General features: G+C 45.9%; 8 non-coding genes and 1 pseudogene across 8 annotated transcripts; all 9 read left to right on the forward strand.

Moving 5' to 3' along the window:
* The first annotated feature begins 1,604 nt into the window (after positions 1–1,604).
* On the forward strand, positions 1,605–1,795 carry LOC130299242 (U2 spliceosomal RNA). The gene has a single exon (XR_008850422.1). It is a non-coding gene; the product is annotated as a U2 spliceosomal RNA (small nuclear RNA).
* Positions 1,796–3,891: 2,096 nt separating this feature from the next.
* LOC130299243 (U2 spliceosomal RNA) lies at positions 3,892–4,082 on the forward strand. The gene has a single exon (XR_008850423.1). It is a non-coding gene; the product is annotated as a U2 spliceosomal RNA (small nuclear RNA).
* Positions 4,083–6,185: 2,103 nt separating this feature from the next.
* Positions 6,186–6,376, forward strand: LOC130299244 (U2 spliceosomal RNA). The gene has a single exon (XR_008850424.1). It is a non-coding gene; the product is annotated as a U2 spliceosomal RNA (small nuclear RNA).
* Positions 6,377–8,454: 2,078 nt separating this feature from the next.
* LOC130299258 (U2 spliceosomal RNA) lies at positions 8,455–8,533 on the forward strand (annotated as a pseudogene).
* A 5,528-nt stretch (positions 8,534–14,061) lies between these two features.
* Positions 14,062–14,247, forward strand: LOC130299250 (U2 spliceosomal RNA). Its single transcript, XR_008850430.1, has one exon. It is a non-coding gene; the product is annotated as a U2 spliceosomal RNA (small nuclear RNA).
* Positions 14,248–16,330: 2,083 nt separating this feature from the next.
* On the forward strand, positions 16,331–16,521 carry LOC130299246 (U2 spliceosomal RNA). The gene has a single exon (XR_008850426.1). It is a non-coding gene; the product is annotated as a U2 spliceosomal RNA (small nuclear RNA).
* Positions 16,522–18,617: 2,096 nt separating this feature from the next.
* LOC130299247 (U2 spliceosomal RNA) lies at positions 18,618–18,808 on the forward strand. The gene has a single exon (XR_008850427.1). It is a non-coding gene; the product is annotated as a U2 spliceosomal RNA (small nuclear RNA).
* A 2,087-nt stretch (positions 18,809–20,895) lies between these two features.
* Positions 20,896–21,086, forward strand: LOC130299248 (U2 spliceosomal RNA). Its single transcript, XR_008850428.1, has one exon. It is a non-coding gene; the product is annotated as a U2 spliceosomal RNA (small nuclear RNA).
* A 2,090-nt stretch (positions 21,087–23,176) lies between these two features.
* LOC130299249 (U2 spliceosomal RNA) lies at positions 23,177–23,367 on the forward strand. Its single transcript, XR_008850429.1, has one exon. It is a non-coding gene; the product is annotated as a U2 spliceosomal RNA (small nuclear RNA).
* Positions 23,368–24,768: the final 1,401 nt, after the last annotated feature.

Consider the following 24,768-nt stretch of genomic DNA (forward strand, 5'->3'; position numbering starts at 1 on the left):
TCCTGGCTGTTCACACAGGTGTGTCATTGCTGTACATTGACCATGCATTGCTTCTGTGGTATTGCAAAGGCAAAGACAAATGCTTCCAGCCATCCATTGCACTAATGGATTGGTCATCAGCTGGCTGTCTATGTCCCGCATCAATATAGACCAAAGTACAGAGGGTTAGGCTATGCTATTGTGCACCTACCTGATGCATCAGAAGGTGCGAGGCCCTTGCTAAATTCTGTGCACAGACTTTGAGATCTATGCTTTAGACTGTATCTAAACCTGCTCCAACATGGACTGACATTCTGGCCTACTTTCAGCCGATGCGACTTGTCTGTCGCTGAACAGTCGCTTTTTATGTATTCAGCACCTATGTATAATGTTGTAAAAATGCTCTAGAAGCTAAAGTCGCAGAAATGTCACACATATTTGGCCTGCAACTTTCTGTGCGACAAATTCAGACAGGAAAAATCAGTATAAATCCTTAGAAAATTATCCCCCAGTGTCTCCATCTGCTGGCGGTATTGAATAAGCATTGCTGCACTGATGGGGTATGCATTAGACGAAAAAAAAGAAGAAAAAGAAGAATAATACGCCCAGAAAAGAGGCGAAAAGGAGAAAAACGTAAAAAAACGTGAAAAAAAAGTAAGAGGAAGAGAAGGGAAAAAAAGGTGGAAATGGGTTTAAAAGTGATTTCGGCGGAGAAATATATATATATATATATATATATATATATATATATATGCGCACACACACACATAGATATAAACGTATTCTCCGTTGAGATATTGCAGCCGCTGCTGTGTCCAGGCCCAGGAGCCTTAGCACTGTGCTGTGATGTCACTCAATACCACTGACATCACTAGGTGTAAACAACATCTCTCCTTTGCTGTGTATGTGACTATGGAGCTGTTTGGTGATGTCGTCTATTACGGCCTTCATAGAAGCAACAGGAGATTGTTGCATCCATCTTGAACCCTCAGAACTACAGTGCTATGATGTCACTCACTTCCACAGGCCTTGCAGAGTGTAAACAACAACAACCCAGCTTTGTTGTGTATGTAACCAAAGGGATTTGTGATGTCACCTAGAACCTTCACAGCAGCGACAGCTTTATGAGGAGCATCAGCACTGCTCTGCCTGAGCAGAACCATCACCGCCATAGGTTGTCAAATAACCCGGATTTAACCCACACAGGTAAGTCCAATGGGGTGCAGGCATGTCCTCTATGCTTACAGCTTCCCGTGGGTGTTGGTTTGATACCGTTTGGGGACAGCCAAGGAGGCATCTGCAGGCAACAAAGGTAGGTGTGTGCTTGTGTGTGTGTTTCCTATGCAGATCCTAAGCCCAGTGTCACATGCAAGTAGGAGGAGTAAGAAGGGTTCCTGGCAAATCCGGGTTATGGATTGCATTTAAAAAGGCCCCGTGGGAGTGCAATGGGCCCCTGTCTTGCTGCTTAGCAATAATGGTATGGGTTTAGGTTCTGCTGTGTGTACTGGTGGTTGACTGCCCCCCAGCCCAGAGTGTGCATGGAAAATTGTCTGGCAGCCTCCCTGACAGCAAGCAGTGATAGTGCCCATGAAGGGGACCTTGTTGGGCCCGCCCCTTTCACGGTTATCGCTTCTCGGCCTTTTGGCTAAGATCAAGTGTAGTATCTGTTCTTATCAGTTTAATATCTGATACGTCCCCTATCTGGGGACCATATATTAAATGGATTTTTGAGAACGGGGGCCGATTTCGAAGCTTGCTTCCGTCGCCCTATGCATTGACCCGATATGGCAGTATCTTCGGGTACAGTGCACCACCCCCTTACAGGGTTAAAAAGAAAGATTCCTACTTTCATTGCTACCTGCTTGCTGGCTAGCCAGCTAGCCAGCCCTGTGGGCCTTGCTGCTGCTGCAGCCAAAAAACAAAAGGTGGTGCTGCTGCTGCTTCTGCTGCTTCTGCTTCTGCTTGTGTCTGGCCCCTGTTGGAGCGTCCAGGCACAGGACTTCTGCTGCTGCTGACTAAATGGCCTCCTTAATTGGATCATTTGAGTAGCCAGCACACCTGTGCAGGTAGGGCATGACATGATAGGCAGCTGCCTTGATAGCGGGTGGGTGCTGAATGTTCCTAATTGACAAAATAAGATTAATGCTTATGAAGAAATATAAAATCTCATCCCTTCCCCAATATCGCGCCACACCCCTACCCCTTAATTCCCTGGTTGAACGTGATGGACATATGTCTTTTTTCGACCGTACTAACTATGTAACTATGTAACATAACATGGGGGGGGGGGTCTCCTGGCTGTTCACACAGGTGTGTCATTGCTGTACATTGACCATGCATTGCTTCTGTGGTATTGCAAAGGCAAAGACAAATGCTTCCAGCCATCCATTGCACTAATGGATTGGTCATCAGCTGGCTGTCTATGTCCCGCATCAATATAGACCAAAGTACAGAGGGTTAGGCTATGCTATTGTGCACCTACCTGATGCATCAGAAGGTGCGAGGCCCTTGCTAAATTCTGTGCACAGACTTTGAGATCTATGCTTTAGACTGTATCTAAACCTGCTCCAACATGGACTGACATTCTGGCCTACTTTCAGCCGATGCGACTTGTCTGTCGCTGAACAGTCGCTTTTTATGTATTCAGCACCTATGTATAATGTTGTAAAAATGCTCTAGAAGCTAAAGTCGCAGAAATGTCACACATATTTGGCCTGCAACTTTCTGTGCGACAAATTCAGACAGGAAAAATCAGTATAAATCCTTAGAAAATTATCCCCCAGTGTCTCCATCTGCTGGCGGTATTGAATAAGCATTGCTGCACTGATGGGGTATGCATTAGACGAAAAAAAAGAAGAAAAAGAAGAATAATACGCCCAGAAAAGAGGCGAAAAGGAGAAAAACGTAAAAAAACGTGAAAAAAAAGTAAGAGGAAGAGAAGGGAAAAAAAGGTGGAAATGGGTTTAAAAGTGATTTCGGCGGAGAAATATATATATATATATATATATATATATATATATATATATATATATATATATATGCGCACACACACACATAGATATAAACGTATTCTCCGTTGAGATATTGCAGCCGCTGCTGTGTCCAGGCCCAGGAGCCTTAGCACTGTGCTGTGATGTCACTCAATACCACTGACATCACTAGGTGTAAACAACATCTCTCCTTTGCTGTGTATGTGACTATGGAGCTGTTTGGTGATGTCGTCTATTACGGCCTTCATAGAAGCAACAGGAGATTGTTGCATCCATCTTGAACCCTCAGAACTACAGTGCTATGATGTCACTCACTTCCACAGGCCTTGCAGAGTGTAAACAACAACAACCCAGCTTTGTTGTGTATGTAACCAAAGGGATTTGTGATGTCACCTAGAACCTTCACAGCAGCGACAGCTTTATGAGGAGCATCAGCACTGCTCTGCCTGAGCAGAACCATCACCGCCATAGGTTGTCAAATAACCCGGATTTAACCCACACAGGTAAGTCCAATGGGGTGCAGGCATGTCCTCTATGCTTACAGCTTCCCGTGGGTGTTGGTTTGATACCGTTTGGGGACAGCCAAGGAGGCATCTGCAGGCAACAAAGGTAGGTGTGTGCTTGTGTGTGTGTTTCCTATGCAGATCCTAAGCCCAGTGTCACATGCAAGTAGGAGGAGTAAGAAGGGTTCCTGGCAAATCCGGGTTATGGATTGCATTTAAAAAGGCCCCGTGGGAGTGCAATGGGCCCCTGTCTTGCTGCTTAGCAATAATGGTATGGGTTTAGGTTCTGCTGTGTGTACTGGTGGTTGACTGCCCCCCAGCCCAGAGTGTGCATGGAAAATTGTCTGGCAGCCTCCCTGACAGCAAGCAGTGATAGTGCCCATGAAGGGGACCTTGTTGGGCCCGCCCCTTTCACGGTTATCGCTTCTCGGCCTTTTGGCTAAGATCAAGTGTAGTATCTGTTCTTATCAGTTTAATATCTGATACGTCCCCTATCTGGGGACCATATATTAAATGGATTTTTGAGAACGGGGGCCGATTTCGAAGCTTGCTTCCGTCGCCCTATGCATTGACCCGATATGGCAGTATCTTCGGGTACAGTGCACCACCCCCTTACAGGGTTAAAAAGAAAGATTCCTACTTTCATTGCTACCTGCTTGCTGGCTAGCCAGCTAGCCAGCCCTGTGGGCCTTGCTGCTGCTGCAGCCAAAAAACAAAAGGTGGTGCTGCTGCTGCTTCTGCTGCTTCTGCTTCTGCTTGTGTCTGGCCCCTGTTGGAGCGTCCAGGCACAGGACTTCTGCTGCTGCTGACTAAATGGCCTCCTTAATTGGATCATTTGAGTAGCCAGCACACCTGTGCAGGTAGGGCATGACATGATAGGCAGCTGCCTTGATAGCGGGTGGGAGCGGGTGGGTGCTGAATGTTCCTAATTGACAAAATAAGATTAATGCTTATGAAGAAATATAAAATCTCATCCCTTCCCCAATATCGCGCCACACCCCTACCCCTTAATTCCCTGGTTGAACGTGATGGACATATGTCTTTTTTCGACCGTACTAACTATGTAACTATGTAACATAACATGGGGGGGGGGGGGGTCTCCTGGCTGTTCACACAGGTGTGTCATTGCTGTACATTGACCATGCATTGCTTCTGTGGTATTGCAAAGGCAAAGACAAATGCTTCCAGCCATCCATTGCACTAATGGATTGGTCATCAGCTGGCTGTCTATGTCCCGCATCAATATAGACCAAAGTACAGAGGGTTAGGCTATGCTATTGTGCACCTACCTGATGCATCAGAAGGTGCGAGGCCCTTGCTAAATTCTGTGCACAGACTTTGAGATCTATGCTTTAGACTGTATCTAAACCTGCTCCAACATGGACTGACATTCTGGCCTACTTTCAGCCGATGCGACTTGTCTGTCGCTGAACAGTCGCTTTTTATGTATTCAGCACCTATGTATAATGTTGTAAAAATGCTCTAGAAGCTAAAGTCGCAGAAATGTCACACATATTTGGCCTGCAACTTTCTGTGCGACAAATTCAGACAGGAAAAATCAGTATAAATCCTTAGAAAATTATCCCCCAGTGTCTCCATCTGCTGGCGGTATTGAATAAGCATTGCTGCACTGATGGGGTATGCATTAGACGAAAAAAAAGAAGAAAAAGAAGAATAATACGCCCAGAAAAGAGGCGAAAAGGAGAAAAACGTAAAAAAACGTGAAAAAAAAGTAAGAGGAAGAGAAGGGAAAAAAAGGTGGAAATGGGTTTAAAAGTGATTTCGGCGGAGAAATATATATATATATATATATATATATATATATATATATATATATATATGCGCACACACACACATAGATATAAACGTATTCTCCGTTGAGATATTGCAGCCGCTGCTGTGTCCAGGCCCAGGAGCCTTAGCACTGTGCTGTGATGTCACTCAATACCACTGACATCACTAGGTGTAAACAACATCTCTCCTTTGCTGTGTATGTGACTATGGAGCTGTTTGGTGATGTCGTCTATTACGGCCTTCATAGAAGCAACAGGAGATTGTTGCATCCATCTTGAACCCTCAGAACTACAGTGCTATGATGTCACTCACTTCCACAGGCCTTGCAGAGTGTAAACAACAACAACCCAGCTTTGTTGTGTATGTAACCAAAGGGATTTGTGATGTCACCTAGAACCTTCACAGCAGCGACAGCTTTATGAGGAGCATCAGCACTGCTCTGCCTGAGCAGAACCATCACCGCCATAGGTTGTCAAATAACCCGGATTTAACCCACACAGGTAAGTCCAATGGGGTGCAGGCATGTCCTCTATGCTTACAGCTTCCCGTGGGTGTTGGTTTGATACCGTTTGGGGACAGCCAAGGAGGCATCTGCAGGCAACAAAGGTAGGTGTGTGCTTGTGTGTGTGTTTCCTATGCAGATCCTAAGCCCAGTGTCACATGCAAGTAGGAGGAGTAAGAAGGGTTCCTGGCAAATCCGGGTTATGGATTGCATTTAAAAAGGCCCCGTGGGAGTGCAATGGGCCCCTGTCTTGCTGCTTAGCAATAATGGTATGGGTTTAGGTTCTGCTGTGTGTACTGGTGGTTGACTGCCCCCCAGCCCAGAGTGTGCATGGAAAATTGTCTGGCAGCCTCCCTGACAGCAAGCAGTGATAGTGCCCATGAAGGGGACCTTGTTGGGCCCGCCCCTTTCACGGTTATCGCTTCTCGGCCTTTTGGCTAAGATCAAGTGTAGTATCTGTTCTTATCAGTTTAATATCTGATACGTCCCCTATCTGGGGACCATATATTAAATGGATTTTTGAGAACGGGGGCCGATTTCGAAGCTTGCTTCCGTCGCCCTATGCATTGACCCGATATGGCAGTATCTTCGGGTACAGTGCACCACCCCCTTACAGGGTTAAAAAGAAAGATTCCTACTTTCATTGCTACCTGCTTGCTGGCTAGCCAGCTAGCCAGCCCTGTGGGCCTTGCTGCTGCTGCAGCCAAAAAACAAAAGGTGGTGCTGCTGCTGCTTCTGCTGCTTCTGCTTCTGCTTGTGTCTGGCCCCTGTTGGAGCGTCCAGGCACAGGACTTCTGCTGCTGCTGACTAAATGGCCTCCTTAATTGGATCATTTGAGTAGCCAGCACACCTGTGCAGGTAGGGCATGACATGATAGGCAGCTGCCTTGATAGCGGGTGGGTGCTGAATGTTCCTAATTGACAAAATAAGATTAATGCTTATGAAGAAATATAAAATCTCATCCCTTCCCCAATATCGCGCCACACCCCTACCCCTTAATTCCCTGGTTGAACGTGATGGACATATGTCTTTTTTCGACCGTACTAACTATGTAACTATGTAACATAACATGGGGGGGGGGGTCTCCTGGCTGTTCACACAGGTGTGTCATTGCTGTACATTGACCATGCATTGCTTCTGTGGTATTGCAAAGGCAAAGACAAATGCTTCCAGCCATCCATTGCACTAATGGATTGGTCATCAGCTGGCTGTCTATGTCCCGCATCAATATAGACCAAAGTACAGAGGGTTAGGCTATGCTATTGTGCACCTACCTGATGCATCAGAAGGTGCGAGGCCCTTGCTAAATTCTGTGCACAGACTTTGAGATCTATGCTTTAGACTGTATCTAAACCTGCTCCAACATGGACTGACATTCTGGCCTACTTTCAGCCGATGCGACTTGTCTGTCGCTGAACAGTCGCTTTTTATGTATTCAGCACCTATGTATAATGTTGTAAAAATGCTCTAGAAGCTAAAGTCGCAGAAATGTCACACATATTTGGCCTGCAACTTTCTGTGCGACAAATTCAGACAGGAAAAATCAGTATAAATCCTTAGAAAATTATCCCCCAGTGTCTCCATCTGCTGGCGGTATTGAATAAGCATTGCTGCACTGATGGGGTATGCATTAGACGAAAAAAAAGAAGAAAAAGAAGAATAATACGCCCAGAAAAGAGGCGAAAAGGAGAAAAACGTAAAAAAACGTGAAAAAAAAGTAAGAGGAAGAGAAGGGAAAAAAAGGTGGAAATGGGTTTAAAAGTGATTTCGGCGGAGAAATATATATATATATATATATATATATATATATATATGCGCACACACACACATAGATATAAACGTATTCTCCGTTGAGATATTGCAGCCGCTGCTGTGTCCAGGCCCAGGAGCCTTAGCACTGTGCTGTGATGTCACTCAATACCACTGACATCACTAGGTGTAAACAACATCTCTCCTTTGCTGTGTATGTGACTATGGAGCTGTTTGGTGATGTCGTCTATTACGGCCTTCATAGAAGCAACAGGAGATTGTTGCATCCATCTTGAACCCTCAGAACTACAGTGCTATGATGTCACTCACTTCCACAGGCCTTGCAGAGTGTAAACAACAACAACCCAGCTTTGTTGTGTATGTAACCAAAGGGATTTGTGATGTCACCTAGAACCTTCACAGCAGCGACAGCTTTATGAGGAGCATCAGCACTGCTCTGCCTGAGCAGAACCATCACCGCCATAGGTTGTCAAATAACCCGGATTTAACCCACACAGGTAAGTCCAATGGGGTGCAGGCATGTCCTCTATGCTTACAGCTTCCCGTGGGTGTTGGTTTGATACCGTTTGGGGACAGCCAAGGAGGCATCTGCAGGCAACAAAGGTAGGTGTGTGCTTGTGTGTGTGTTTCCTATGCAGATCCTAAGCCCAGTGTCACATGCAAGTAGGAGGAGTAAGAAGGGTTCCTGGCAAATCCGGGTTATGGATTGCATTTAAAAAGGCCCCGTGGGAGTGCAATGGGCCCCTGTCTTGCTGCTTAGCAATAATGGTATGGGTTTAGGTTCTGCTGTGTGTACTGGTGGTTGACTGCCCCCCAGCCCAGAGTGTGCATGGAAAATTGTCTGGCAGCCTCCCTGACAGCAAGCAGTGATAGTGCCCATGAAGGGGACCTTGTTGGGCCCGCCCCTTTCACGGTTATCGCTTCTCGGCCTTTTGGCTAAGATCAAGTGTAGTATCTGCATTTGGTCTGGTCGGAAGGTGTCTGTGGTACCCTGCTTCTCGGCCTTGGGGGATTGTCTCTCCTTACGGAGGGACTTCACCCCCTTGCTGCTATTGGGGAGCGGGCTTAGTCCACAGACAACGGGTTGCGATCCCCCTGTCTCTGGGACCTTGTGTCTCAGAAGGCATTTTCGGTACGTTGAGCGTTACCTGTAGCTTTGGAAGCACCTAGGGTACCCCCGACCTCTGCCTTGGGTAAGGGTTCCGCTTTTATAGCGGGATTCCGAGCCCCTGCTGCTATTGGGGAAGGGGCCTAGTCCCTGGGTGTGGAAGATGCCGTTCTCCTGGGCTTTCCCCTCTGGGGAAATGTCGATGCGAAATACCATCCGCATAGAGGTGTCGGAGAGCCATCGTCAGTTGAAGAACCTCCGCTTCATTGCGGAGGTGATTCTTCTTGACTACTTCCGCCTCAATAGGGAGGACATCCTGTGTCTAAATGACCAGGAAAGCCGTGGCCTGTATACCGTCACCTTCACGGCCACGGCGTGTTGCGATAACATCTATGCAACCTTGTCTGGTGCGGACCAGAGGGACGATCGACTCGACGGTCTTTCGTTCCAGTTCCTCTATGGTGAGGAACATATACCGTTGGTGGTGGCTATGCACAGCCCTCATGTGACCACGGAGGATATAGCCACTTTTCTTCGGCGATACTGCGAAGAGGTGCGATTCGCAAACAAAATCTTGAACTCCGTGCGGTTCTGGAACGGCAAGAGGAAGTTCTGGGTCAAGCTCCGTAAGGATCCCGGTGGTATTGGGGGTCTTTGCCATCCGCCCCCAAATTTTGCCATCGGGAGAGTTCGGGGCTTCCTGTTCTATCCTCAAATGCCTATGTATTGCCGAAATTGCTTGAGGTTTGGCCACACCCAGGAGACCTGCGGCGCGGAGCGTGTGATTCGCTGCAATAGGTGTGGCCAAGAAGGTCACATAGCCTCAAGATGTAGCCACACGATAAGGTGCAACCTCTGCGGAGAGGAAAATCACGATTTTAATTCCTGTCCCCATAAAGCAAAAACTACGATGGGTGGGTCAAGGCTGGGCCCACCCAAAGAGGGGACAGGACAAAAGACATCCTTTTTTAAGATGCCCAAACCCCAGATGGCAGGTACTGATGGGTCCAGGCCCAAGACCTCTGGTGCTCCATCGGGGGGCCCACCGGTGGTAGTGCTAGGGGGAGGCCATGGGGATTCCACGAAGCCCGGGCGGGTGATCGAGTTTACTGCCCGGGAAATTGAAAGACGTCGATCGACTTCCTACCTGGCTCAAAAGCCCGCCGAAACTTCTGAAGGGGGCTCACCTGTGGCGGGTGGCAGCCGACGGGCCTCGGTGGGGGCAGAGGTGGACCCAAAATTGCAGCATAAGCCAGGTACTGGCTTGGCCCAGGGTCGCCCTGCTCCGGACGAAGAGGCCCCGGTGAAAGCCCGCCGGAAGGGGAGCCAGGTGGCCAGGTCTGAGCCCGGTCCTGTTACTCCGCCTATACAGGACAGGGCCAAGAAGACAAGTGGCGCCAAACCAGGGTTTGCTGCCCCGCCAGCAGTGGACCCGGTGGGTAAAACTGGCCATCGTCGATCGATGGGGAAGTTGGAGCAACAGTCCTCAGCAACGCTTGCTGGGGAACAAGCGATGAAAACTTCCCAGGGTAGCGGCAAAGGTTCCGGAAAAGAGGCCTCACAGGACCCTGTGCAGCAGTTCCAGTCGTCAAAAGATGAAAGGAGACGCAGATCCATCAGCCGGGGGCCAGAGATTACATCGAGTGAGAGCAACACAGAGGATATGGACAGCAGTGTGACATTTAAAAGACAAAGAGAAGAAGAAGAGGAAGACATTCAAAGGAAAGCGGCGTGCCGTAGTTCGGACGAGAGCGAGCTCAGGGTCGGGGCATCATCGATCTCAAGCTCCGACCCTCAGAACATCAAGGAGCTGATGACCCCGCAGGCGGGGGATGACGGTACGCAGCTTATTATTGACTTTGATTCTCCAAGCACGGACTCTCCATAAACTATGCCTATCCCTGTAAAAATTGCCTCACTCAATGTGAGGTCCTTAAAGAGCCCTGATCGCAGGGCTGCTTTATTTTCTTATCTAGAGACATGTGACTTTGACCTTTGCCTGCTACAAGAATGTGGAATCCCTAGTAAAATGGACTATAAAGACTTAAAAGAAGACTGGAAGCTGGGCCCATCCATATGGTCCGGTGCAAATGACTGTCGTTCTGTGGGTGTTGGGCTGCTCTGCCGAGGCCAGTCCTTTTCTATTCATACAGTAACTGAGATTGTGCCTGGCAGAGCTCTTTTAATTCATCTATATTTTAATGGACTTTTAATTCGTGTTTTAAATGTGTATGCCCCTCCTGATAAACAGGAGCGGGCAGAACTATTTGAAATTTTACCACTGTTTTGTGTTGGGTCTTCCCCCCTGCTGGTGGGAGGTGATTTTAACTGCATACGTGATGGGGAACACCGGCAGGGTGGGGATATTAATCGTAAAGACCGCACTTCTTACCTGCTTAAAAATTTTATTGATGATTTTAATTTGAAAGATTGCTGGAAGGATCTCTTGCCGGAGGACCCGGGCGCCACATGGTCCAATGGAAGAGTGAGCTCCAGAATCGATTTTATTTTTTCCTCTAGAGCTTTTAAACCCCTGAAATGCACGCTCGAGCAGAATATCTTCTCTGATCATAAGCTCCTCTTGGTGGGCCTGGAGCTAGAGGGGGAGCAAAAAGCAAAAAGGGGCCTCTGGAGATTAAACACCACACTCCTAGAGGACCCTGAGATAAAAGAGGAGTTTGTGCGGACCTACCAATGCTGGCAATCACAAAGAAAACCCCACGAGCCTATGCTGCACTGGTGGGAGGGCACCAAATCTAAAATCAGATATTTTTTTATCAAAGCAGGTAAGAAGAAGGCAAAAATGGAAAAACAGTGGTTTTATGTTCTTAACATGCGTTTAAATGTACTTTTTAAATTGAAAGAAGCTGGTATGGATGTAGAAAATGATATTTTAAACCTTAAAACTGAAATAAAACATGCCATAGAAAAGAAAGGGAAACAAATCATTTTTAACTCACATGTGCAGCACCTGGAGGAGGGCGAGAAATGTTCCCGTTTCTTTTTTAAAAAAGTGATGAATAGGAGGGATATCATCCAAAACCTTGAGGGTGAATCCACTCCAAAAGGCATGTTAGATGCAGTTTTTAACTTCTACCAGCTTCTTTTTAATAAGAAAGATCTTAATCCATCCTTTTTAGAACATGTTCTTAATTCCCTTGATTTTAAGCTAGATGTTTTAGACCAGGAGGTTTTATCCCGTGATCTTAACTTAGATGAACTTTTATTTGTTTTTAAAAGTTTTTCTAGTGGGAAGGCCCCTGGGGAAGATGGTTTACCCATCGAATTTTATTTAGCTTTTTGGGATATTTTAAAGGATGATATGGTTTTATTGTATAAAGAAACTTTTATTGTTAATGAACTTCCCCCTTCCTGGAGGAGGGGGATTGTATCATTACTTTTTAAAAAGGGTGAAAAGGATATGCTAAAAAATTGGCGCCCCATCACACTTTTAAATGTCGATTATAAAGTTTTAGCCAAGTTATTAGCTGTCCGTTTTAAACCTTTTATTCATAAATTAATTCACCCAAATCAGGTTTGTGGGGTACCTGGAAGGTCTATAGCTGAATCCCTAAATATTTTAAGAGATGTTTTATGGTATTTTAAGGATAGAAATCAAACTGTAGCAATTTTATCCTTAGACTTTGAAAAAGCCTTTGATAGGGTCTCCCATGAATACCTGTTTTTAGTTCTTAAAAAGATGGCAGTGCCTGAAACGATTTTAAGCCGAATCATGCTTTTATACCGATCCTGTTTTAGTCAAGTCTCTGTTAATGGCTTTTTAACCAGCGGTGTTCCTCTTTTATCAGGTGTCAAACAGGGCTGCCCCCTGTCCCCACTCCTTTTTATTTGCGCAATCGAACCACTGATGGCCCTCCTCAGAAAAGACCGGGTAGTAAGAGGCGTACCGATACCTGGTGGAGGAGGGACCCATCTAAAGGTGTTGGGGTACATGGATGATGTCACCATACTGTGCCCGGACTCTCCATCCATGAGGGGGGCATTGAGGAACACCAGCTATTTCTGCGAGGTCTCTGGTTTTAAGCTAAACACAGATAAATGTGACTGTTTTTATATTGGCTCCTGGGATTCATCCATCACCCCAGGAGTTACAATGCAACAGGATCAAATTAAAGTTTTAGGTATTGTTTTTAACCAGGTCAATGATGGGAGCCCTAACTGGGATTCAGCTATAGCTAAGATGGAGAAGAAGATTTTAATGTGGAATCTTAGAAACCTTACCATGGAGGGGAAGATTTTAATAATAAAGATGGTTTTACTCCCTATTATGCTATACATTGCCATGGTATTTCCTCCATCTATTTTATACATTAAAAAAGTAACTAGAATTGTTTTTACTTTTTTATGGGGTTCAAAAATGGAGAAATTAAAGCGTGATTTTATGTACAAAAGTAAAGATAATGGCGGGAAAGATGTTCCTAACCTTTTTACTTTCTTTTACATAAAGTATTTCTGTTTCTGTTTTAAAATTATTAAATCCGATGGCATTTTTAGCTGCTTTTTAAGGTACGCTGCGGGCATGGTTTTTAAAAGATGGTTGCGCATCCCTCTGAACGCTCCGGTGCTTCTGTGTCCCCCAAAACATTATGTGGTGTTGGAAAAGACAGTCAGGCTCCTAGGTCTCCAAGATTTGGAGCCTGACATACTGGGGGACCAGAGAAAGGTATCAAAGGTCCTCAGGCGGAGTGAGGTTACCCTGGCAGTGTCCAATTTCACACAGGCAAGATCCAAAAAGGTATGGCGGAACGTGTACGGGAAGTTTCTGGCGAATGTACACAGGGATCTTGCCTGGGCAATCGTCCACCAGTGCCTCCCTACTCGTGAGTTCCAGCACAGGCGAGGACTGGTGGCGAGAGCCAAGTGCCCGAGAGATGGCTGCGGAGTGGACGAAACGGTGCTGCAAATATTTTGGAACTGCCCTTTTGCACGGGAGCTTTGGAGGAAGGTAGGCCCACTTTTGAAGTGGGCCTGCGGCCTAAAAGATTTTAATCACGAATGTGTCTTTTACGGTCTTTTTAACTGCCCCAATTTTAAACAGCAGATGATCTGCTGGATGATTATTAATTGTTTTAAAAATGCCATCTGGAAAGTTAGGAACATCTTACTTTTTAAACATGATTTTATTGATGTTAAAAACTGTATAAAGCTGGCCCTGAGTGAGATGTACATCTATTACCTAAGAGACAAGAAACAGTTGGGGGCCAGCGAGGCAGCATCCATGTGGTGTCTGCCTCTATGGAACGAAATAACAATATAATCAGTTTTTATGACATTTATATAATGTTTTATCCTGCCATTTTTATTTTTTCTCCTTTTATTACTGGTTTTATTATTTGTATTTTAAAACTTTTGTGAACCTTTTATTATTTTGCATTTTAAATTTTGTATGGTTTCTTATTTATTCAATAAAATTTTGTTGAAACCTTATCTGTTCTTATCAGTTTAATATCTGATACGTCCCCTATCTGGGGACCATATATTAAATGGATTTTTGAGAACGGGGGCCGATTTCGAAGCTTGCTTCCGTCGCCCTATGCATTGACCCGATATGGCAGTATCTTCGGGTACAGTGCACCACCCCCTTACAGGGTTAAAAAGAAAGATTCCTACTTTCATTGCTACCTGCTTGCTGGCTAGCCAGCTAGCCAGCCCTGTGGGCCTTGCTGCTGCTGCAGCCAAAAAACAAAAGGTGGTGCTGCTGCTGCTTCTGCTGCTTCTGCTTCTGCTTGTGTCTGGCCCCTGTTGGAGCGTCCAGGCACAGGACTTCTGCTGCTGCTGACTAAATGGCCTCCTTAATTGGATCATTTGAGTAGCCAGCACACCTGTGCAGGTAGGGCATGACATGATAGGCAGCTGCCTTGATAGCGGGTGGGTGCTGAATGTTCCTAATTGACAAAATAAGATTAATGCTTATGAAGAAATATAAAATCTCATCCCTTCCCCAATATCGCGCCACACCCCTACCCCTTAATTCCCTGGTTGAACGTGATGGACATATGTCTTTTTTCGACCGTACTAACTATGTAACTATGTAACATAACATGGGGGGGGGGTCTCCTGGCTGTTCACACAGGTGTGTCATTGCTGTACATTGACCATGCATTGCTTCTGTGGTATTGCAAAGGCAAAGACAAATGCTTCCAGCCATCCATTGCACTAATGGATTGGTCATCAGCTGGCTGTCTATGTCCCGCATCAATATAGACCAAAGTACAGAGGGTTAGGCTATGCTATTGTGCACCTACCTGATGCATCAGAAGGTGCGAGGCCCTTGCTAAATTCTGTGCACAGACTTTGAGATCTATGCTTTAGACTGTATCTAAACCTGCTCCAACATGGACTGACATTCTGGCCTACTTTCAGCCGATGCGACTTGTCTGTCGCTGAACAGTCGCTTTTTATGTATTCAGCACCTATGTATAATGTTGTAAAAATGCTCTAGAAGCTAAAGTCGCAGAAATGTCACACATATTTGGCCTGCAACTTTCTGTGCGACAAATTCAGACAGGAAAAATCAGTATAAATCCTTAGAAAATTATCCCCCAGTGTCTCCATCTGCTGGCGGTATTGAATAAGCATTGCTGCACTGATGGGGTATGCATTAGACGAAAAAAAAGAAGAAAAAGAAGAATAATACGCCCAGAAAAGAGGCGAAAAGGAGAAAAACGTAAAAAAACGTGAAAAAAAAGTAAGAGGAAGAGAAGGGAAAAAAAGGTGGAAATGGGTTTAAAAGTGATTTCGGCGGAGAAATATATATATATATATATATATATATATATATATATATATATGCGCACACACACACATAGATATAAACGTATTCTCCGTTGAGATATTGCAGCCGCTGCTGTGTCCAGGCCCAGGAGCCTTAGCACTGTGCTGTGATGTCACTCAATACCACTGACATCACTAGGTGTAAACAACATCTCTCCTTTGCTGTGTATGTGACTATGGAGCTGTTTGGTGATGTCGTCTATTACGGCCTTCATAGAAGCAACAGGAGATTGTTGCATCCATCTTGAACACTCAGAACTACAGTGCTATGATGTCACTCACTTCCACAGGCCTTGCAGAGTGTAAACAACAACAACCCAGCTTTGTTGTGTATGTAACCAAAGGGATTTGTGATGTCACCTAGAACCTTCACAGCAGCGACAGCTTTATGAGGAGCATCAGCACTGCTCTGCCTGAGCAGAACCATCACCGCCATAGGTTGTCAAATAACCCGGATTTAACCCACACAGGTAAGTCCAATGGGGTGCAGGCATGTCCTCTATGCTTACAGCTTCCCGTGGGTGTTGGTTTGATACCGTTTGGGGACAGCCAAGGAGGCATCTGCAGGCAACAAAGGTAGGTGTGTGCTTGTGTGTGTGTTTCCTATGCAGATCCTAAGCCCAGTGTCACATGCAAGTAGGAGGAGTAAGAAGGGTTCCTGGCAAATCCGGGTTATGGATTGCATTTAAAAAGGCCCCGTGGGAGTGCAATGGGCCCCTGTCTTGCTGCTTAGCAATAATGGTATGGGTTTAGGTTCTGCTGTGTGTACTGGTGGTTGACTGCCCCCCAGCCCAGAGTGTGCATGGAAAATTGTCTGGCAGCCTCCCTGACAGCAAGCAGTGATAGTGCCCATGAAGGGGACCTTGTTGGGCCCGCCCCTTTCACGGTTATCGCTTCTCGGCCTTTTGGCTAAGATCAAGTGTAGTATCTGTTCTTATCAGTTTAATATCTGATACGTCCCCTATCTGGGGACCATATATTAAATGGATTTTTGAGAACGGGGGCCGATTTCGAAGCTTGCTTCCGTCGCCCTATGCATTGACCCGATATGGCAGTATCTTCGGGTACAGTGCACCACCCCCTTACAGGGTTAAAAAGAAAGATTCCTACTTTCATTGCTACCTGCTTGCTGGCTAGCCAGCTAGCCAGCCCTGTGGGCCTTGCTGCTGCTGCAGCCAAAAAACAAAAGGTGGTGCTGCTGCTGCTTCTGCTGCTTCTGCTTCTGCTTGTGTCTGGCCCCTGTTGGAGCGTCCAGGCACAGGACTTCTGCTGCTGCTGACTAAATGGCCTCCTTAATTGGATCATTTGAGTAGCCAGCACACCTGTGCAGGTAGGGCATGACATGATAGGCAGCTGCCTTGATAGCGGGTGGGTGCTGAATGTTCCTAATTGACAAAATAAGATTAATGCTTATGAAGAAATATAAAATCTCATCCCTTCCCCAATATTGCGCCACACCCCTACCCCTTAATTCCCTGGTTGAACGTGATGGACATATGTCTTTTTTCGACCGTACTAACTATGTAACTATGTAACATAACATGGGGGGGGGGGTCTCCTGGCTGTTCACACAGGTGTGTCATTGCTGTACATTGACCATGCATTGCTTCTGTGGTATTGCAAAGGCAAAGACAAATGCTTCCAGCCATCCATTGCACTAATGGATTGGTCATCAGCTGGCTGTCTATGTCCCGCATCAATATAGACCAAAGTACAGAGGGTTAGGCTATGCTATTGTGCACCTACCTGATGCATCAGAAGGTGCGAGGCCCTTGCTAAATTCTGTGCACAGACTTTGAGATCTATGCTTTAGACTGTATCTAAACCTGCTCCAACATGGACTGACATTCTGGCCTACTTTCAGCCGATGCGACTTGTCTGTCGCTGAACAGTCGCTTTTTATGTATTCAGCACCTATGTATAATGTTGTAAAAATGCTCTAGAAGCTAAAGTCGCAGAAATGTCACACATATTTGGCCTGCAACTTTCTGTGCGACAAATTCAGACAGGAAAAATCAGTATAAATCCTTAGAAAATTATCCCCCAGTGTCTCCATCTGCTGGCGGTATTGAATAAGCATTGCTGCACTGATGGGGTATGCATTAGACGAAAAAAAAGAAGAAAAAGAAGAATAATACGCCCAGAAAAGAGGCGAAAAGGAGAAAAACGTAAAAAAACGTGAAAAAAAAGTAAGAGGAAGAGAAGGGAAAAAAAGGTGGAAATGGGTTTAAAAGTGATTTCGGCGGAGAAATATATATATATATATATATATATATATATATATATATATATATATATATATATGCGCACACACACACATAGATATAAACGTATTCTCCGTTGAGATATTGCAGCCGCTGCTGTGTCCAGGCCCAGGAGCCTTAGCACTGTGCTGTGATGTCACTCAATACCACTGACATCACTAGGTGTAAACAACATCTCTCCTTTGCTGTGTATGTGACTATGGAGCTGTTTGGTGATGTCGTCTATTACGGCCTTCATAGAAGCAACAGGAGATTGTTGCATCCATCTTGAACCCTCAGAACTACAGTGCTATGATGTCACTCACTTCCACAGGCCTTGCAGAGTGTAAACAACAACAACCCAGCTTTGTTGTGTATGTAACCAAAGGGATTTGTGATGTCACCTAGAACCTTCACAGCAGCGACAGCTTTATGAGGAGCATCAGCACTGCTCTGCCTGAGCAGAACCATCACCGCCATAGGTTGTCAAATAACCCGGATTTAACCCACACAGGTAAGTCCAATGGGGTGCAGGCATGTCCTCTATGCTTACAGCTTCCCGTGGGTGTTGGTTTGATACCGTTTGGGGACAGCCAAGGAGGCATCTGCAGGCAACAAAGGTAGGTGTGTGCTTGTGTGTGTGTTTCCTATGCAGATCCTAAGCCCAGTGTCACATGCAAGTAGGAGGAGTAAGAAGGGTTCCTGGCAAATCCGGGTTATGGATTGCATTTAAAAAGGCCCCGTGGGAGTGCAATGGGCCCCTGTCTTGCTGCTTAGCAATAATGGTATGGGTTTAGGTTCTGCTGTGTGTACTGGTGGTTGACTGCCCCCCAGCCCAGAGTGTGCATGGAAAATTGTCTGGCAGCCTCCCTGACAGCAAGCAGTGATAGTGCCCATGAAGGGGACCTTGTTGGGCCCGCCCCTTTCACGGTTATCGCTTCTCGGCCTTTTGGCTAAGATCAAGTGTAGTATCTGTTCTTATCAGTTTAATATCTGATACGTCCCCTATCTGGGGACCATATATTAAATGGATTTTTGAGAACGGGGGCCGATTTCGAAGCTTGCTTCCGTCGCCCTATGCATTGACCCGATATGGCAGTATCTTCGGGTACAGTGCACCACCCCCTTACAGGGTTAAAAAGAAAGATTCCTACTTTCATTGCTACCTGCTTGCTGGCTAGCCAGCTAGCCAGCCCTGTGGGCCTTGCTGCTGCTGCAGCCAAAAAACAAAAGGTGGTGCTGCTGCTGCTTCTGCTGCTTCTGCTTCTGCTTGTGTCTGGCCCCTGTTGGAGCGTCCAGGCACAGGACTTCTGCTGCTGCTGACTAAATGGCCTCCTTAATTGGATCATTTGAGTAGCCAGCACACCTGTGCAGGTAGGGCATGACATGATAGGCAGCTGCCTTGATAGCGGGTGGGTGCTGAATGTTCCTAATTGACAAAATAAGATTAATGCTTATGAAGAAATATAAAATCTCATCCCTTCCCCAATATCGCGCCACACCCCTACCCCTTAATTCCCTGGTTGAACGTGATGGACATATGTCTTTTTTCGACCGTACTAACTATGTAACTATGTAACATAACATGGGGGGGGGGGGTCTCCTGGCTGTTCACACAGGTGTGTCATTGCTGTACATTGACCATGCATTGCTTCTGTGGTATTGCAAAGGCAAAGACAAATGCTTCCAGCCATCCATTGCACTAATGGATTGGTCATCAGCTGGCTGTCTATGTCCCGCATCAATATAGACCAAAGTACAGAGGGTTAGGCTATGCTATTGTGCACCTACCTGATGCATCAGAAGGTGCGAGGCCCTTGCTAAATTCTGTGCACAGACTTTGAGATCTATGCTTTAGACTGTATCTAAACCTGCTCCAACATGGACTGACATTCTGGCCTACTTTCAGCCGATGCGACTTGTCTGTCGCTGAACAGTCGCTTTTTATGTATTCAGCACCTATGTATAATGTTGTAAAAATGCTCTAGAAGCTAAAGTCGCAGAAATGTCACACATATTTGGCCTGCAACTTTCTGTGCGACAAATTCAGACAGGAAAAATCAGTATAAATCCTTAGAAAATTATCCCCCAGTGTCTCCATCTGCTGGCGGTATTGAATAAGCATTGCTGCACTGATGGGGTATGCATTAGACGAAAAAAAAGAAGAAAAAGAAGAATAATACGCCCAGAAAAGAGGCGAAAAGGAGAAAAACGTAAAAAAACGTGAAAAAAAAGTAAGAGGAAGAGAAGGGAAAAAAAGGTGGAAATGGGTTTAAAAGTGATTTCGGCGGAGAAATATATATATATATATATATATATATATATATATATATATATATGCGCACACACACACATAGATATAAACGTATTCTCCGTTGAGATATTGCAGCCGCTGCTGTGTCCAGGCCCAGGAGCCTTAGCACTGTGCTGTGATGTCACTCAATACCACTGACATCACTAGGTGTAAACAACATCTCTCCTTTGCTGTGTATGTGACTATGGAGCTGTTTGGTGATGTCGTCTATTACGGCCTTCATAGAAGCAACAGGAGATTGTTGCATCCATCTTGAACCCTCAGAACTACAGTGCTATGATGTCACTCACTTCCACAGGCCTTGCAGAGTGTAAACAACAACAACCCAGCTTTGTTGTGTATGTAACCAAAGGGATTTGTGATGTCACCTAGAACCTTCACAGCAGCGACAGCTTTATGAGGAGCATCAGCACTGCTCTGCCTGAGCAGAACCATCACCGCCATAGGTTGTCAAATAACCCGGATTTAACCCACACAGGTAAGTCCAATGGGGTGCAGGCATGTCCTCTATGCTTACAGCTTCCCGTGGGTGTTGGTTTGATACCGTTTGGGGACAGCCAAGGAGGCATCTGCAGGCAACAAAGGTAGGTGTGTGCTTGTGTGTGTGTTTCCTATGCAGATCCTAAGCCCAGTGTCACATGCAAGTAGGAGGAGTAAGAAGGGTTCCTGGCAAATCCGGGTTATGGATTGCATTTAAAAAGGCCCCGTGGGAGTGCAATGGGCCCCTGTCTTGCTGCTTAGCAATAATGGTATGGGTTTAGGTTCTGCTGTGTGTACTGGTGGTTGACTGCCCCCCAGCCCAGAGTGTGCATGGAAAATTGTCTGGCAGCCTCCCTGACAGCAAGCAGTGATAGTGCCCATGAAGGGGACCTTGTTGGGCCCGCCCCTTTCACGGTTATCGCTTCTCGGCCTTTTGGCTAAGATCAAGTGTAGTATCTGTTCTTATCAGTTTAATATCTGATACGTCCCCTATCTGGGGACCATATATTAAATGGATTTTTGAGAACGGGGGCCGATTTCGAAGCTTGCTTCCGTCGCCCTATGCATTGACCCGATATGGCAGTATCTTCGGGTACAGTGCACCACCCCCTTACAGGGTTAAAAAGAAAGATTCCTACTTTCATTGCTACCTGCTTGCTGGCTAGCCAGCTAGCCAGCCCTGTGGGCCTTGCTGCTGCTGCAGCCAAAAAACAAAAGGTGGTGCTGCTGCTGCTTCTGCTGCTTCTGCTTCTGCTTGTGTCTGGCCCCTGTTGGAGCGTCCAGGCACAGGACTTCTGCTGCTGCTGACTAAATGGCCTCCTTAATTGGATCATTTGAGTAGCCAGCACACCTGTGCAGGTAGGGCATGACATGATAGGCAGCTGCCTTGATAGCGGGTGGGTGCTGAATGTTCCTAATTGACAAAATAAGATTAATGCTTATGAAGAAATATAAAATCTCATCCCTTCCCCAATATCGCGCCACACCCCTACCCCTTAATTCCCTGGTTGAACGTGATGGACATATGTCTTTTTTCGACCGTACTAACTATGTAACTATGTAACATAACATGGGGGGGGGGGGGTCTCCTGGCTGTTCACACAGGTGTGTCATTGCTGTACATTGACCATGCATTGCTTCTGTGGTATTGCAAAGGCAAAGACAAATGCTTCCAGCCATCCATTGCACTAATGGATTGGTCATCAGCTGGCTGTCTATGTCCCGCATCAATATAGACCAAAGTACAGAGGGTTAGGCTATGCTATTGTGCACCTACCTGATGCATCAGAAGGTGCGAGGCCCTTGCTAAATTCTGTGCACAGACTTTGAGATCTATGCTTTAGACTGTATCTAAACCTGCTCCAACATGGACTGACATTCTGGCCTACTTTCAGCCGATGCGACTTGTCTGTCGCTGAACAGTCGCTTTTTATGTATTCAGCACCTATGTATAATGTTGTAAAAATGCTCTAGAAGCTAAAGTCGCAGAAATGTCACACATATTTGGCCTGCAACTTTCTGTGCGACAAATTCAGACAGGAAAAATCAGTATAAATCCTTAGAAAATTATCCCCCAGTGTCTCCATCTGCTGGCGGTATTGAATAAGCATTGCTGCACTGATGGGGTATGCATTAGACGAAAAAAAAGAAGAAAAAGAAGAATAATACGCCCAGAAAAGAGGCGAAAAGGAGAAAAACGTAAAAAAACGTGAAAAAAAAGTAAGAGGAAGAGAAGGGAAAAAAAGGTGGAAATGGGTTTAAAAGTGATTTCGGCGGAGAAATATATATATATATATATATATATATATATATATATATATATATATGCGCACACACACACATAGATATAAACGTATTCTCCGTTGAGATATTGCAGCCGCTGCTGTGTCCAGGCCCAGGAGCCTTAGCACTGTGCTGTGATGTCACTCAATACCACTGACATCACTAGGTGTAAACAACATCTCTCCTTTGCTGTGTATGTGACTATGGAGCTGTTTGGTGATGTCGTCTATTACGGCCTTCATAGAAGCAACAGGAGATTGTTGCATCCATCTTGAACCCTCAGAACTACAGTGCTATGATGTCACTCACTTCCACAGGCCTTGCAGAGTGTAAACAACAACAACCCAGCTTTGTTGTGTATGTAACCAAAGGGATTTGTGATGTCACCTAGAACCTTCACAGCAGCGACAGCTTTATGAGGAGCATCAGCACTGCTCTGCCTGAGCAGAACCATCACCGCCATAGGTTGTCAAATAACCCGGATTTAACCCACACAGGTAAGTCCAATGGGGTGCAGGCATGTCCTCTATGCTTACAGCTTCCCGTGGGTGTTGGTTTGATACCGTTTGGGGACAGCCAAGGAGGCATCTGCAGGCAACAAAGGTAGGTGTGTGCTTGTGTGTGTGTTTCCTATGCAGATCCTAAGCCCAGTGTCACATGCAAGTAGGAGGAGTAAGAAGGGTTCCTGGCAAATCCGGGTTATGGATTGCATTTAAAAAGGCCCCGTGGGAGTGCAATGGGCCCCTGTCTTGCTGCTTAGCAATAATGGTATGGGTTTAGGTTCTGCTGTGTGTACTGGTGGTTGACTGCCCCCCAGCCCAGAGTGTGCATGGAAAATTGTCTGGCAGCCTCCCTGACAGCAAGCAGTGATAGTGCCCATGAAGGGGACCTTGTTGGGCCCGCCCCTTTCACGGTTATCGCTTCTCGGCCTTTTGGCTAAGATCAAGTGTAGTATCTGTTCTTATCAGTTTAATATCTGATACGTCCCCTATCTGGGGACCATATATTAAATGGATTTTTGAGAACGGGGGCCGATTTCGAAGCTTGCTTCCGTCGCCCTATGCATTGACCCGATATGGCAGTATCTTCGGGTACAGTGCACCACCCCCTTACAGGGTTAAAAAGAAAGATTCCTACTTTCATTGCTACCTGCTTGCTGGCTAGCCAGCTAGCCAGCCCTGTGGGCCTTGCTGCTGCTGCAGCCAAAAAACAAAAGGTGGTGCTGCTGCTGCTTCTGCTGCTTCTGCTTCTGCTTGTGTCTGGCCCCTGTTGGAGCGTCCAGGCACAGGACTTCTGCTGCTGCTGACTAAATGGCCTCCTTAATTGGATCATTTGAGTAGCCAGCACACCTGTGCAGGTAGGGCATGACATGATAGGCAGCTGCCTTGATAGCGGGTGGGTGCTGAATGTTCCTAATTGACAAAATAAGATTAATGCTTATGAAGAAATATAAAATCTCATCCCTTCCCCAATATCGCGCCACACCCCTACCCCTTAATTCCCTGGTTGAACGTGATGGACATATGTCTTTTTTCGACCGTACTAACTATGTAACTATGTAACATAACATGGGGGGGGGGGGGGGTCTCCTGGCTGTTCACACAGGTGTGTCATTGCTGTACATTGACCATGCATTGCTTCTGTGGTATTGCAAAGGCAAAGACAAATGCTTCCAGCCATCCATTGCACTAATGGATTGGTCATCAGCTGGCTGTCTATGTCCCGCATCAATATAGACCAAAGTACAGAGGGTTAGGCTATGCTATTGTGCACCTACCTGATGCATCAGAAGGTGCGAGGCCCTTGCTAAATTCTGTGCACAGACTTTGAGATCTATGCTTTAGACTGTATCTAAACCTGCTCCAACATGGACTGACATTCTGGCCTACTTTCAGCCGATGCGACTTGTCTGTCGCTGAACAGTCGCTTTTTATGTATTCAGCACCTATGTATAATGTTGTAAAAATGCTCTAGAAGCTAAAGTCGCAGAAATGTCACACATATTTGGCCTGCAACTTTCTGTGCGACAAATTCAGACAGGAAAAATCAGTATAAATCCTTAGAAAATTATCCCCCAGTGTCTCCATCTGCTGGCGGTATTGAATAAGCATTGCTGCACTGATGGGGTATGCATTAGACGAAAAAAAAGAAGAAAAAGAAGAATAATACGCCCAGAAAAGAGGCGAAAAGGAGAAAAACGTAAAAAAACGTGAAAAAAAAGTAAGAGGAAGAGAAGGGAAAAAAAGGTGGAAATGGGTTTAAAAGTGATTTCGGCGGAGAAATATATATATATATATATATATATATATATATATATATATATATATGCGCACACACACACATAGATATAAACGTATTCTCCGTTGAGATATTGCAGCCGCTGCTGTGTCCAGGCCCAGGAGCCTTAGCACTGTGCTGTGATGTCACTCAATACCACTGACATCACTAGGTGTAAACAACATCTCTCCTTTGCTGTGTATGTGACTATGGAGCTGTTTGGTGATGTCG

Source organism: Hyla sarda, unplaced genomic scaffold (genome assembly GCF_029499605.1).
Source record: "Hyla sarda isolate aHylSar1 unplaced genomic scaffold, aHylSar1.hap1 scaffold_1044, whole genome shotgun sequence".
Lineage (NCBI taxonomy): Eukaryota > Metazoa > Chordata > Amphibia > Anura > Hylidae > Hyla > Hyla sarda.